Source organism: Leguminivora glycinivorella, chromosome 1, assembly GCF_023078275.1.
Source record: "Leguminivora glycinivorella isolate SPB_JAAS2020 chromosome 1, LegGlyc_1.1, whole genome shotgun sequence".
Classification (NCBI taxonomy): Eukaryota; Metazoa; Arthropoda; class Insecta; order Lepidoptera; family Tortricidae; genus Leguminivora; species Leguminivora glycinivorella.
This window is the reverse complement of record NC_062971.1, coordinates 30,746,740-30,760,841: the sequence shown is the minus strand read 5'-3', so window position 1 is coordinate 30,760,841 and position 14,102 is coordinate 30,746,740. Positions and strand designations below refer to the sequence as shown.

General features: G+C 35.6%; 1 protein-coding gene across 3 annotated transcripts in view; it reads right to left on the bottom strand.

Annotated features, from left to right (window-relative positions):
• LOC125231602 (myosin-2 heavy chain, non muscle) overlaps positions 1-14,102 on the bottom strand; it is a 163,434-nt gene that overhangs the window by 97,077 nt on the left and 52,255 nt on the right. The gene's annotated exons all lie outside the window — the stretch shown is intronic.

The window sequence follows — 14,102 nt, the reverse complement described above, 5'->3', positions numbered from 1 at the left end:
TATATTGCCTTTTCCTTGTAAAAATGTTAATAGGGATCTGCACCTAATATATTTGTTCCGTTTTATACACAATTGTTTTGATTTGACCACGAAACATATAGGAAAGATTAACAGTTAGATATACATTTTATACAGCGTGTTTATTGCGAGTTGCGATAGTTCCCATCCCACGAGTTTGTTTAACCGTCGCGGCAGTTTCTACGAACGTGGGCCCGACGCATATCACAAAACACAAACTATAAAACGACATATGTGTCCACTCATTTCATACAAATCATACCCTTTCCGTTCCAACATATATTTCTTTCAAAACAAAATCACATCAACTTCTGTTGTGGAAATGCAATCTTGTAAAACACTATATAAGATTCGAATTTCAAACCCTATTAAAAGAAATGTGAAGTTTTATAAAGTGTACTGGTGTTTCGTTTGATGTGGTATCTTTCTTCGTGATAGTTTATTGCTTATGATGTGGTTTACAATGTTATGCTTACGACTGCAGTGCCAGATGCATCTGATATGTACCCATTCGCTTTAATAAGTTTCACAATAACTTCTAGATACTGATCCCCAAATGGAAAGTTATAATTTTGCGAATTTTCAGACTGAAAATAATAATGGGTAACGATTTTTTTTCCTTATTGTAATGTATAAGAAAAAAAAATTTTACAGTACATAAGCATTACTTGCATGAGTATTGAATGAGTCTATGAAAATTATTGTACTCTTAAAATAATGTTTACCTAAATGTATGTAAGTATGTATAGTATAAATAATTAAGGTAGGTACTGTAAGGTTTATTTTCCTACACGATTCTTATCAAAGTAAATTTCGACTATAGGTAATTCCACGGAGGTTGAAGTGAATGATAACACACACAGCTAAATGAAGATTAGTACTGATTGCAAAAAAATGAATGAATGAAATGAGTGAGTGAATGTAAAAAAAACGATTAATATATTTTTGAAAAACATTATTATTTATTGATATACTTATCATTAATGATATTAAAAGCAGTAAAAAATAATGAACAAATCCTTTTATAAACCACCGTCACTTGGCATATCTTCATCTGATTCGTTAGGTTTGGTTTTCGGTTAAATCATCTATCATAGGTTCCCTTTCCCTATATCTTTCTTCGTTTTCTTTTCTTGGGTTTTTCTGAAAATACTGTGAAACGTTTCTTTATCAAGTGCTGCTATTTCTTCGTTTAATTTTCTCATAACGTTATTAAATGTGAACTCAGTATTACTAGCTGGAAGTCGCGGTGGCACGAATAAAATTTTGCTAAGGACAAACGATATTATTTTATTAAATTAAATTATCCGGTGAACTTTTATAGCTCATATGAAATTTCACTTCCAAATAAGTACTCCGCTATCGATATATTTTATATAGGAAGGATGTCCCTATGTTAATTGACGTTATTGCTACTGCGACTTTTATGTCTGCTTAGTCTGCTAATAAGTAATGAAAAAAAATAGGTAAACACAATTTTAACAGCTACGATGATAAAATAAGGCAATTTATTACATATTATCCTTGATTTCTACGAATTATATTACAATCATAATCTGACAATTAATTAATCACATACGAGATATTTTATTTTCTGTTTCGTTTGAAAATTGTTCTATAGACGTAATTCTTAACAAAATAGTAAATAGAAACTTTTTGGTCTTTCTTGCAATTCACTGTTGAATCTGCAGTCGGTACACGGTAAGAACACTAATTTCAAAATCTCGTTGTCATTACATGACAGTGTTGTAGTGTGCGTGGCCTCAACTGAGTTGAAACTACCTATACTAAACCTAGCAACTACGATTTTGTATAATTGCATACTAACTCGATTACTTTATTCGGTAACCCTATTGCGAAGCCCTAAAACCCCTATCGGTGTAATCTAAGGCAAACGTTAGAACCGAAACTATTACCTCACACAATGTATTTTAATTTTTCTGTTGTGTCATGTCTGCCACGCTTTTCAGGGTGCAGACAAATATTGAAAGCATGTAGGATTGTAGGTCACACGGCTGGCGTGTTGACATCGACCTATAATCGTATTACAATTTCAATACCCATTTTCAAAGTGGTAGCAATTTGTCATGTTCGTAATTTTTAGATTTCCTTATCTAAAGGGTAAAGGGGTTATTGTAGATAGGTATACTTCATGTCTCATAAATTATGTTAACATCGGAACACAAGTAAATATATTAAAATCACAATCAATATACACAGTGTTATGAGTTATGACATAGAAATTGGGACAAAGAATTAGTGGAATCAAATAGATTTCATCTTTGAAGTACTCTGCCAAACATCCATTAAAATTTACTATTTTATATGTTATGTTATGTGTATACATTAATGTCGTCTTGAATATATGATGGATTCTGACAAGTGTTTGGAACTTCAGCATTCTATTTTAATGATCAGTTTTTATACGTCAATAAAATATGTACTCTAATTATTCTTACATTTACATCTTAGATATCATAAAGACGCAAGTTTTGTGATGAATTTCTAATTCATAACAATCATAACAAATTCCTTCGTCACCAAAACAAAAAAAAAAACAGAAAAATCATAAATTTGGAAATATTATGTACTAAAAAAAACTTTTGTGTCATGATGAAAATTATGTATTTACATAAATGAATAGTAAAGATAATCGTACAAAGAACCAGTATTTGTCAATAGCCTTTTCCGAGTCGTCACGGCGTTGGTGATATCTCCCAAATTAGAATCTTTGTGAGACAAGCGTTCTAAACTATCGTATTTCTCTAGGCCAGTCAACAAGGACTGTTTCTGATTAGAAACATATTGCTGGCTTTGGTAAATGTAGCGCCTGTAACATTTGCAATGTCGGTATCTCCGGTATTAGAATATTTAGAATCGTCGTGAGACTAGTGTTCTAACTATGCTATCGTGTTTCTCTAGCCAACAAGGATTGTTGTTAGTATTGATACTGACTGTAGTACAGTACATGGCGTCGGCTTTGGTCAAAGTGTGCCTACTGCGCCTATACTAACAATTGTAACATTTGTAACGGGTCGGCCGATATCCTCGGTATTAGAACCGCCGTGAACCACAAACGTTTTCTATACTATCATATTTTTGTCTTAGCCCAGTCACAGATCAAATAATACTAGTACAGATACCTAATCCCATACTAAAAATGGGCGCCGTCCTAAGTATTCTAGACCTGTAGGCTAAATTTAATCCACATTCAAAGAGCTAGATGGCGCCAGTAGCCACGCGTGGCCAACAAAACTCTTATCAGTATCCTACGTCGAAATAGTCATCAAACTGCAACATCTTGCGACATCTGTTTTAGCTATCACGCACTAAACCTATAACGTCACATGGACGTTTAAAGTCGAACATTACTAGATGGCGTTGCCGTGCGGCTTGTATGTGTGCTCGCCGCGTACGTATAATATACTCGCTCTGTCCGCAACACATGCAAGCGGAATTGAATGAACGAGATCCGCGGCGCCCCACCCCGCACCCCACGCCCCGCGCCCCGCGACCACGGCGCCGCGCGCCGGCGACCTTGAGTTGAGAGGCCCCAGCCCCCGACCAAAGGATGCATTGATTTGTTAAAATTTAAAGCACTCGAAAGCAGGCGCGTAGTTACTTAGAAATATAGAAATGAATATTATTACATTTCATCCTTAAGACGATACAGGAGGAGTTAATTCTCCATACAAACGCTCTTGACTATTTATAAGTACCTAGGTAGTACTTAGTTGCTGACGGCGTCGCGTCGAGGTCTTGGCCCACTCCGCCGCAGATCGGCGACCGAGCGCGCATTCGTGTGCGTTCGGAAATCCTAGCCAGTCGGCAATCGTCGCGTCTCATACTTCCATATCGATAAGGTTTGATTTCGCATGCATCGCATCGGTCGTGCATGTGGCAAATGTCGGAAGGATTTCAAAGGCAAAAATCAAGGATGGCGGCTTCAGTGTATGGGATATCGGTCCTACATCCGATATCAGATCGGATAATGTGAAAACGCACTAACGGTGAATGCTTAGGCCGTTTTCACATTATCCGATCCGATATCGGGTGTCAGATCGACATCCTACATCCGATAAACGCTTCCGATAGTGTCGGATGTAGGTCCGATAAAAAGCGTTGTTCCAAATCAATGAAGTATGATTTTGTATCAAAAAGTATTTAAAAAATGTTTTATATTTAATAATTATAAAGCACTATATTCCAAATATTATATTGTAAAATTAAAATAACGGCATAAAAAAATACTCAAGAGTGTCAGGCAAAATAAATAATTTTACATTCAATTATATCTACTAAAAGATGATAAAACTAGTATCCGCAATTCGGACCGATGCATTACAAACTTTTTTTTTCAATGGAAATTGTTCAACTAATTTGAATTTCGATCATTGGCAGCTGTTTAATAGACGACATTTTTGGCACGCACACTACTACAAACGTATACCTACATTATTAACGCACACAAACAAATATTATCGGCCGACACGACAGCTGAATATTCTACGAACACGCGAGCGGGAGCGAGGCTTCCGCGATTTTGGTGACGCAATCATAGACTAAAAAGTTAACCACGCAGATGTGCCATTTTCATTGTTCCTACTAATGTGTTTCACCTCTAATAGATTTGCGAAATATATTTATTTCAATTTGGAAAATTATTAGGTAACTACTTACTACTTTATGAATTATGTTACTATAATATAAAAAAAAGTTAATTTGTTTATTGATTGTTAATAGTTATTGAGTAAAATTGTATTTTTAGCACGCTCACTTTTTGCTGTTTTCTTTGGCCTGGTCATGAAAAAAGAGAACAATGGATACGCTTTGTCAAAAAAACTGACCGCACTATATATATATTATTATATATATAAGTATATATTTGTATTTTAAAGAAGAAGATAAATCTTCAAGAAAAGAGCGTACACCCATCTTAAAGGCCGGCAACGCACCTCCAACACCCCTGGTGTTTCGGGTGTCCATGGGCGGCAGTGATCGCTTACTTTGTATTTTTTAAGTTGTAAATAAATAAATAAATAATTTTGACAGGCGGAATATAATAATGTGTCACATCTGATGGTGGACTTACTACTCTACGCGTAAATTACCGCTTCGCGCACTCCGCGCATTTGTCAGCTTGTGCAGAGTTTCCGTCTGGCAACGTCGCCTATAGTACGTAGTACATATAACTCAATGAACGGAACGCACACAATCGCACCGTTTCGTTGGCAGTATACTGTAGATAGTGGCAGCTCCATCTAGTGACAATATGCAATAAAATTTAGGTAGCTCGATACTGTCGCGCGCAGGTTGTTCACGTTGTTGCGTCATAGTCAGTAGCAATATATTACGTGATATTATTTCTTTGAAAATTTCTAAAATAATGCATTAAATTTGTGTTGTCATCGATATTTGTATTTAATTTATAATGTACTTAATTTATGAAGCTTCAAATACCTTTAAATCTAGTTGATAAAAAAATAATAATCGTCAATCGTGACACTTAGCGCCATCTATGACTTCTATTTGGAAATAATTTTGCACTGTTCCGGATGAGACCCCATGGCCCAGTCAACAAGGATTTTGTCTGACTGCAGCGATAGTCAATTGTGCTTGTTCTAAATTCGAAGCTGTGACGTGAGCATTCTAAACTGCAACAAAATAATATATCAGGGTAATTCCATGTAACAGAGTAATGTAAGTGACCAATTATTTGCATGTTTTTTTTATTTTTGGTGCTAATTAAAATATCAATATATCTAAGGATTAAAAGTAGGCTTATCTAGAGATAAATTAAGACTTCAATTTGCATCATAAATAAAAAAAACATGCAATGAAGTGGTCACTTTACATTACTGTTACGTGGAATTGCCCATCAAACCAATCAAACCATGCGTCTACTATTCAAGCCCCTGCGTCGTCTGGTCAATCTTTGCGATGACTAGACTACATTCCACGTAAAAATACTTTATCTCGCTTATCACCTGACTATAGAAATCAAATGTTATCTTTTGATTTCTATTGTCAAGTGATAAAACGGATGAATATTGTAATGTTTCAAATATTTGTGATATTTAAACCGAACGGTTAATAATTTTAACGATCTTATTATATTCATCACTGCTAGGTATCAAGGGAAAGATAATGCAAGTAATAGAATCGTCCCGAATGATACACAAATATCTTTCTTTAGAAATTGAACCCAGGCCCACCTTAGAAGGGTCGTGAGCGTAACCTAAGCTAAAAGCACGGTTATAGCACCGTTGCGCAGGCGATGGCGCGTCATTGCCATCGCTTCACGACTACTGGCGAGAATATCAAGGGACCCATTATCAGTACGTCGGACGATATCAGCCAGTCACAGTGGCGAATATCTGACCGACTGAGAGTCATATCGTCTGACCGGTTTGATAAAACTAGTAAGTATTTTGTAGGTATTCAGATAGACCCCTAAAGTATTCAGCTCAACTCAGCTTCACAGCTCACAGCTGTAATACTTTCTTGAGCGCTGAGTAAATTGTGAAATTTACTACACAGTTTACCGGTCTGCATTTCAAGAAAATGCGAGGCTAGTATTATCTTATCGACCAGTAGTGTTCAGCAAATTTTCAGTGCTAATTAATAATCAGATCAAATTGATAAGTGAGTATCGAGCTCTGCAAGCTATGCGAGTAGGGAATGCGCTAGCGCGGGGTCAACGCATCAGCGCGTCAAACAACCCGCCGAGAATAACCCGCGCGGCGCTCCGTCTAGCTGGACCGAGCTGGACAATGCCGACTGCACAAATCTGGATTAAGCTCCTTTAGAGAGTTCACAAACTGGCAATATTCAATAAATTGTTACCACAATACAATGAACTCAGCGTACCGAAAACTCAACGCAAGAAAATTCTTGATATATATATATATTCACGTACGTATACGTTTAGACGGGGCTTCAGAAACAATATGTAACTCAAAAAATTAAACAACCCTGACCAGACTCAAAGCCAGTTATTTTTTCGTACCTCATATAGTAAATATGTACCTCATATAGATCATGAAAATCTGATCACATTTTACAATTGACGCCAAGAGTAATCTATTCTATGTGAAGTTTAATAATGAATTTGCTTTAGCCACTTATAAATTAGCATAAAACACCATTAAATAATCGTAATAAATTCATGTAATTAAAACTTAGCTTTAAAACAGTTTCTATTAACAGCTTTTATACAAGAATTGCTGGTTTAATGGCATACTACGTACTTCGTCCGGTCGGCGGTACTAAAATGCGGAAATAACTTTAGAATCTAGACCTAGAATCCGGTTCGATTGAGTTTCGCAAACCTAAATCCTAGAGTACACATTTGATTGTACTCGTAATATTTAACAGTTTATGCTTAGAATAAAATATGTATTGTATTGCGAGGTTCCTAATACTAACAACGACTTAGAGAGATATGTTGCATTGCAATACATAATGGCGCAAAACGTGGGTGTTTTTTTTTTTTTAGAGGTTACAAATTACACGAATATTGCTCGAGCTGCGATTAGGAATAGGAAATACGAATATAAGAAGCCTAACTTACGCAAAATACCATGAAACGCTTTTATAATGTCAGTAACTGAATGAGTAGTTTCTGTGGAAGGTTCGGTTTCGAGAAACATCATTTTTATTCCGAAACCATAACGGAAACGGGCCAGACGCTACTGAAGACACTATTTTTGCGCGCCCGAAGGGTTCGGCACTTTCGACAGTGTTCGACGGAAATCGAACCGTAAATCGGAGCCAAATCCTGGTGAAACCGAAGGCTTTAACACTATTACTATTCACCCACCTTCTTCAAATCGAACATTATCGCATGTTCGCGTGTACCATGGTGAAAGTGCACCGTAATTCACAGCCACATCGGAAGCAAGACTTATCCGTCACTCTCAGCCTTACACTTTTGCCCTTCTCGAAATGAAACTTGCAATTTGATTCGCAACAAACTCGTTATTGGATTCGTTAATTGATTTTGAGTTCATTGCCCTTACGGTTCTGACAGTAATTGGAAGATAACCGGCAGTATTTATTTCCGGAAGTAACGGACAAGTAAACCAATGGGGATATCAAATCACAAATTTTAAGAACTGTCGAAATTATAGCCACTGGAGTCGAAATGTTTTAACTCTTCACTGTATTGGCATCAGTATTCAAAGTTTTTAACGAATTAAACTACTCAATCAATATGCCATGGCTAATTGGAGACTCTGTTCTGTCACGATCCTGCTGACCTTACACCTACTAAAAACGTCACTATCGCATAGATATACAATATACATCCAAGAATCTAATAAGACAACGGAACAAATCATTACAATGGTGACGCCACTTATGTTGTTATTGACATGACATTCAAGATCTTCTGTTTCACAATATTTCGATTCCTTGAAAAGTGCTAAGTGATTTGTTTAAGTCAACGGTGAAGATGTTTAGCTTTGCACCTTATCATCTTTGTTTTTAAGCGCAAAATGTATCTAGATATCTTTCATTTGCACTATAAACAAATGGCATCTAGCTTGTATGTTAAAATGCTGCTGTATTTGCAAATTTAAAGTAAAGGTGTCAGTTTTTGCAAATACAAGCTTATTGTTTATTCAAATATGTATTTCTGAATGGCAGTTTACCAATTATTATGGCATGAGTTATCACTGTAAGAAGAAGTTTTAGATCTCGAAAATAACATACATTTTGTATTAAAGATCGAAGTGTGATAATTTGATAAAGTATGCAAATAAGCAGCTGTCACTAACATAGTTCGAAAGGTTACCTACAGCGTTTTACATAAAGCGTATTGCTATTGTACAAGTTTGACATAATGTGGACTTAAAGCAGAATGCACATGACTTTAACTTCTTCATGAATAGAATGAAGGTTTGATATATATTTCTTGACGACAGAAATCATAATGGTCATTTTATGTCTTGGCACTCTAAGTCGAAAAAGGTTTGTACCGCCATAAAAAACTGCATTTAGTAAGACTGACTACAACAATTAAGATACATTAAACAAAATCAAATACCTCCAGCCACCACATTACTCGTGTGATGATTTTAACAATATAAGCTTAATGTGTATGTATATTTTAACTAGGGTTTGCTCCCGGGAAATACCGGTACCGAAAGTACCGGGACTTCCCGGGATTTTTGGCCAAGCAAAGAACCGGGAAATCAACTTGAAAAATCCCGGTACTTTCGGTACTTTCGGGAAATATTTTTTAATGACATTTTTTGCTACAAAATTTATTTATTTCTGTTTATATTATTTAAACAGTTAAAAAATAGGCGTAGGTACAGTAACACGCGCTTAATCACTATTTAATAGCGTATGGCAGTTGCAGCCTGGCATCTGTGGCCACCGCGATACCCTAGCTAGCTCCACTAGCCAGTTCAGTAGTCGAGTTTTGTATTTTTGGTGAAGGTTTGTTATATTAAGTTGTTTATTTATGTTTTCTCTCTCAATATCATTTGACTCATTTCTCTGCATGTTATAAAACCGTATTCGCGAATTATGCGATAGACTCAAAAACTACCAAACGGATATTTATGCGTTTTTCACCTGTGTATGAATAGTGCGTGCGAGCGTTTTTCACCAAGTGATTCTTGAGGAATGTTTAAGGTTTTCTTATTATAAATTAATTATTAAAACATGACATATGTGCTAAAAGTCGGTGAAAATCACGCTGCTAAGAGCTTCAATCGAAAACCCTGCTCGTACGTACCGATCGACTTATAACAAAATAATGTGTGGTGGAATTGTCGCTCTGATACATAAATGTAGGTCTAGAAAAAAATTCGGCAATGGCTTATGTCTAACTTTTAATGATAACTGCTATAAACATGCTTAACTTTTAAAAAGATGTTTAGATATATTGTGATATTACGGTATTCCATAGAAATTTTCTCGAGAACGATCCCTCTGACTAGCAAAAAATTAGTGCACCATCTCAAATGTTTTGTTTCCTGGAGTTTACATTCTTTGATTCAAATTACATGTTTGGGGAATTTTGTGAGGTTTTACTGCCGGTCGTTAATAAATTATTATATTTCTTCAATAGTATTTGTCTTATTTCTTTTACTAAGCGATTAAACATCTCCCAGCAATGGCAGATCGCTTAATCGGAGCAATGTATTGCAACGGTAACCATTGGTGCCTATGGTAGCCAGATAGTAGTAGTAGTAGGTTGCAGAATTCTTCACGATTTTTTGTTGTTGCACGGTATAATCTTACTATGAAATAAAAAAAAGGCAGATAAAATAATACGCCGAGCGAAGCCGGTGCGGTTCGGTTATGGTAATATATTAATAAAAGATGAAAAATGCCAAAAAATATGTTGATATATTTGAAAAAGCGAAAAAATTAGACCAGTCCCGAAAGTACCGAAAATCCCGGGAAATCCCGGTTCCATATTGCTTCGGTACCGGAAATCCCGGTTCTTTAAAACAGTAACGGTACTGCAATCCCTAATTTTAACATAAATGCCGTTTATTGGTTTGCATTATATTCATATTGTTGCACGGCATCGTGTAAACCACTGTTTATACCCTGCGTAGTAAACCTTTGTCATCGTAGTGTTGTGTTAAGTAAATAGTTTTGATATGTTTTTAAAAAAGTTTGACTTGGAGGGCGGTGCCATAGCAACGCTCATGTAACTACTCTGAATTGTCAGCGGCTGATGTACAGATATTATATTGTGGAATTTGAAATAGAGTTTTAATTTATATTACTCGTGATGAGGTAAATGAGGGTCCACAGCATTGCACGTTTTAATTGCCGTACACTCTGTTGCACAAGAAACAGGCATGCATTATGCACTTTCTATTTTGGTGTATTATTTTCTGTGGCCAGTAATTAGAGCCACGTTACATGGGCTTATGTAAGTGTTATTAACTTATTAAGGTAACCGCGAATTATCGGGTTAGATGCGAGTCAATACGTTGTCAATGGTCAGTGATGATTATTTAAATTATTTTACTGTCTGGCGAAATAGAGAACATAATCGACGACCGGTCTGGCCTAGCGGGAAGTGACCCTGCCTGCTAAGCCGCGGTCCCGGGTTCGAATCCCGGTAAGGGCATTCCTGAGTCATGGATGTTTTCTATGTATATAAGTATTTGTAATATTATATATATCGTTGTCTGAGTACCACAACACAAGCCTTCTTGAGCTTACCGTGGGACTCAGTCAATCTGTGTAAGAGTGTCCTGTAATATTTATTTATTACTATTTATTTATCATGTATTTACAGCCTGGCAAAAAAGAGCAGAAATTAAAAAGTGGCAACATTGAATACTCTGTACTTTTAGCTATTAAAAAAAGATAAACAAGTGATTTGTACATTTTCGGGTAGTTGCAACATTGGTCGGTTAACCGACCAAATACAGAAACCTAGTGGATCTGTCACTGAGCGACCTGCCTTACTGCCAACCTTCTTATTTGGCAGAGTAATGTGTTTATTTACCATCAAGTGGCTTGAGGAGTCTTTTAAGGGTAGATTCTGTTTACATTTATTTAACACGTTCACTGCGAAACAGGTCATTCTGACCCTGTTCTGGACTTCACCCTGGTGCGGCGACAGAAATGCGCAACTTTCCCCTAGTGCGAAGCCCATATCATTGTGATATTTTTTTATTTTTATATAGTCAAGTATACGTTTATATTTGTCATTTTACACTCTATTTGGCAGCATATACATTAATAAACAGGTCACATATGTCCTGTTCGCACCAGTCTTAAACTTTTGTTATTCAGTGCGGAACAGGGCCTATAATGACCTGTTACGCACGACCTTGTATAGCACTGGAGCAAAGTGCAAAATGCATAGTGTTGTTACCATATTATTAATCTACACGTTATTTTGTGGTGAAAAAATGTGTTTCGATTGTTTTAAATGAAATTCGTTAAATACAATATAATGCTTTTATACGCAAAACGCTTACAATTTTGCTAAATATTATTACGTAAAAATATATTGTAAAAAGTTTAAATTGCTTGATGCAAAATATTTACTAAAGTTTCTAAAAATCGTTTTTTAAATAATGTTAAGAGCGTACGTGCTACAAGCGCTTGGATTTAATATATTTCAAAATGTAAATACTTTTAATTTTTTTTTAAAGAGATAGTTACAGAGCAAAGTTAAAAGTTTTGATTGTATATAAAAATCTGCTTACATTAAAGGTAAAAAAGTAAGAATTGGATCGATATATTAGTTCGTTTATTTTCCTCATCACTATTAAATCATCGACATTTTTACCTGTGCCCGTTCTGGCTGTGCGGTACAAGTCAATTTTGACCTGTTAATTAATTCGTCTATAAAATCTAAACGAACAGTCATCAACTTCGGCGAAGACAGTATTGTGTAGATTAGTTATTAGACTAAACATTGTTTCAATAAATTTTAATAAATTTGTATCTGGTATAGTTATTTTAGGTAAAATATGAAACCCTCCTTACAAGCTGTAATTGACTTGTACCGCACAGAGAGAAAGCTCAATACAGGACTCTCATGGGTTGTAACGCACTGAGAGCGAGTTCACAAAATCCGGCTCCGCAGTGAACGTGTTAAATGCATAAAGATAGACTATAGTGTTGTCCATTACAAATCAATAAGCGTAAGAAAACAGGACGACACAACTATGCTGTTTTTTTTTAAATTTCTAGTCTTTTTTTGCCAGACATTGTGTTCGGGGCTGATTTGTCTATACATACATATACAAATGACGTATTGTAAAGCAATAAAATATGTAACAGGAGCGCAATTACGCACAGACGATTAGAGAGAAGTTGTATTCAATTTGAAACTAATTGATTGTTATTAATTACGAATACATGCACTGATAATTAATGACCTCACAAGCCACATAAAGAAGAGACCCGAGATCACTGCAGGGTGCCACTTTTGAGCTATCCAAACTTTATTGCGGAATTCGGATAACTGTTCTGAGACATGCATTCCGTTTTTAAGACGTCGTATTTAATTGTCAATATCTATGGTTAGTTAAAATTATTATCCTATTTAAACTGGTGTAACAATAGCTGATTGAAACCTGAGTAACCTGACCTGGCATTACGTCAGTGTCATTAATTTAAGTGTTGAATTTTCCTTAAAAAGGAGCTGTAATCGTAAACAGAGATGGATTTTACATACATATTTATGTAGGTGTGTCATTGTAAAGTGATATGCCAAAATTGCAAAATTATAACATGGGAAACTTCTCATCGCTTTGTATAGATTGGATTAAAATTTCCATTTTCAAACGAAATTTACTTCCTGTAAGAATTATGAGATCTTATTCAGATTTATACTTAAATTAAGTTACGCGCCCCCTGCTCAACATGTCAGTGCCAACCTTCTGGTAGGGCTGAATGTTGTGCATTTAAGATGTTTCATATTTTTTGTTGGCATACCTGTTGTCACAGTTCACAGTAATTACGCATGCTTTTACTTCACTTGTGATCCAAATGAAAAACATCCGTAATGATGTTATTGTATCTTCAATACAATATACAGCTGGCATTCCAGGTGATCGTCTCCAACGTGAGCAATTAAAGAGTCGATTATAGTATACACCTGACTTTATTTATTTTATGATATAGGCAGCAAACGAGCAGACGTACCACTTGATGGGAAGCAGTCATCGCCACCCATGGACATAAGCACCATCAGAGTAGCCAGCAGCGTTGCCACCTTCGAAAATTTTTTTAAGTTTTTTAAGAGTTTTTAAACAATACTATAAGTTGCTCGAATCATCGTTAAAAGTAAAGTATGTATTACGTAAAGATACCGTATCGAGATAAAAATCTGAAAACTAGATTGCGATGTGCATTATATCTATTTCCAGCAAGGTATGCAGATTAATGTAGCCATTAATTCTGTTCTTGGCTATTAAGATTGGAATAAAAATGAATACGGCTAAACTTCTAATTATTTAAAAACTTATATAAGCACTTTTTAAAAGATCTTTAAACATAAGATTCATAAGGAAATAACATTAACAATTTACCACATAATTCCGAAAGCGGATTACAAGTTAATTTTTCGGGATTAGGTATTCAAG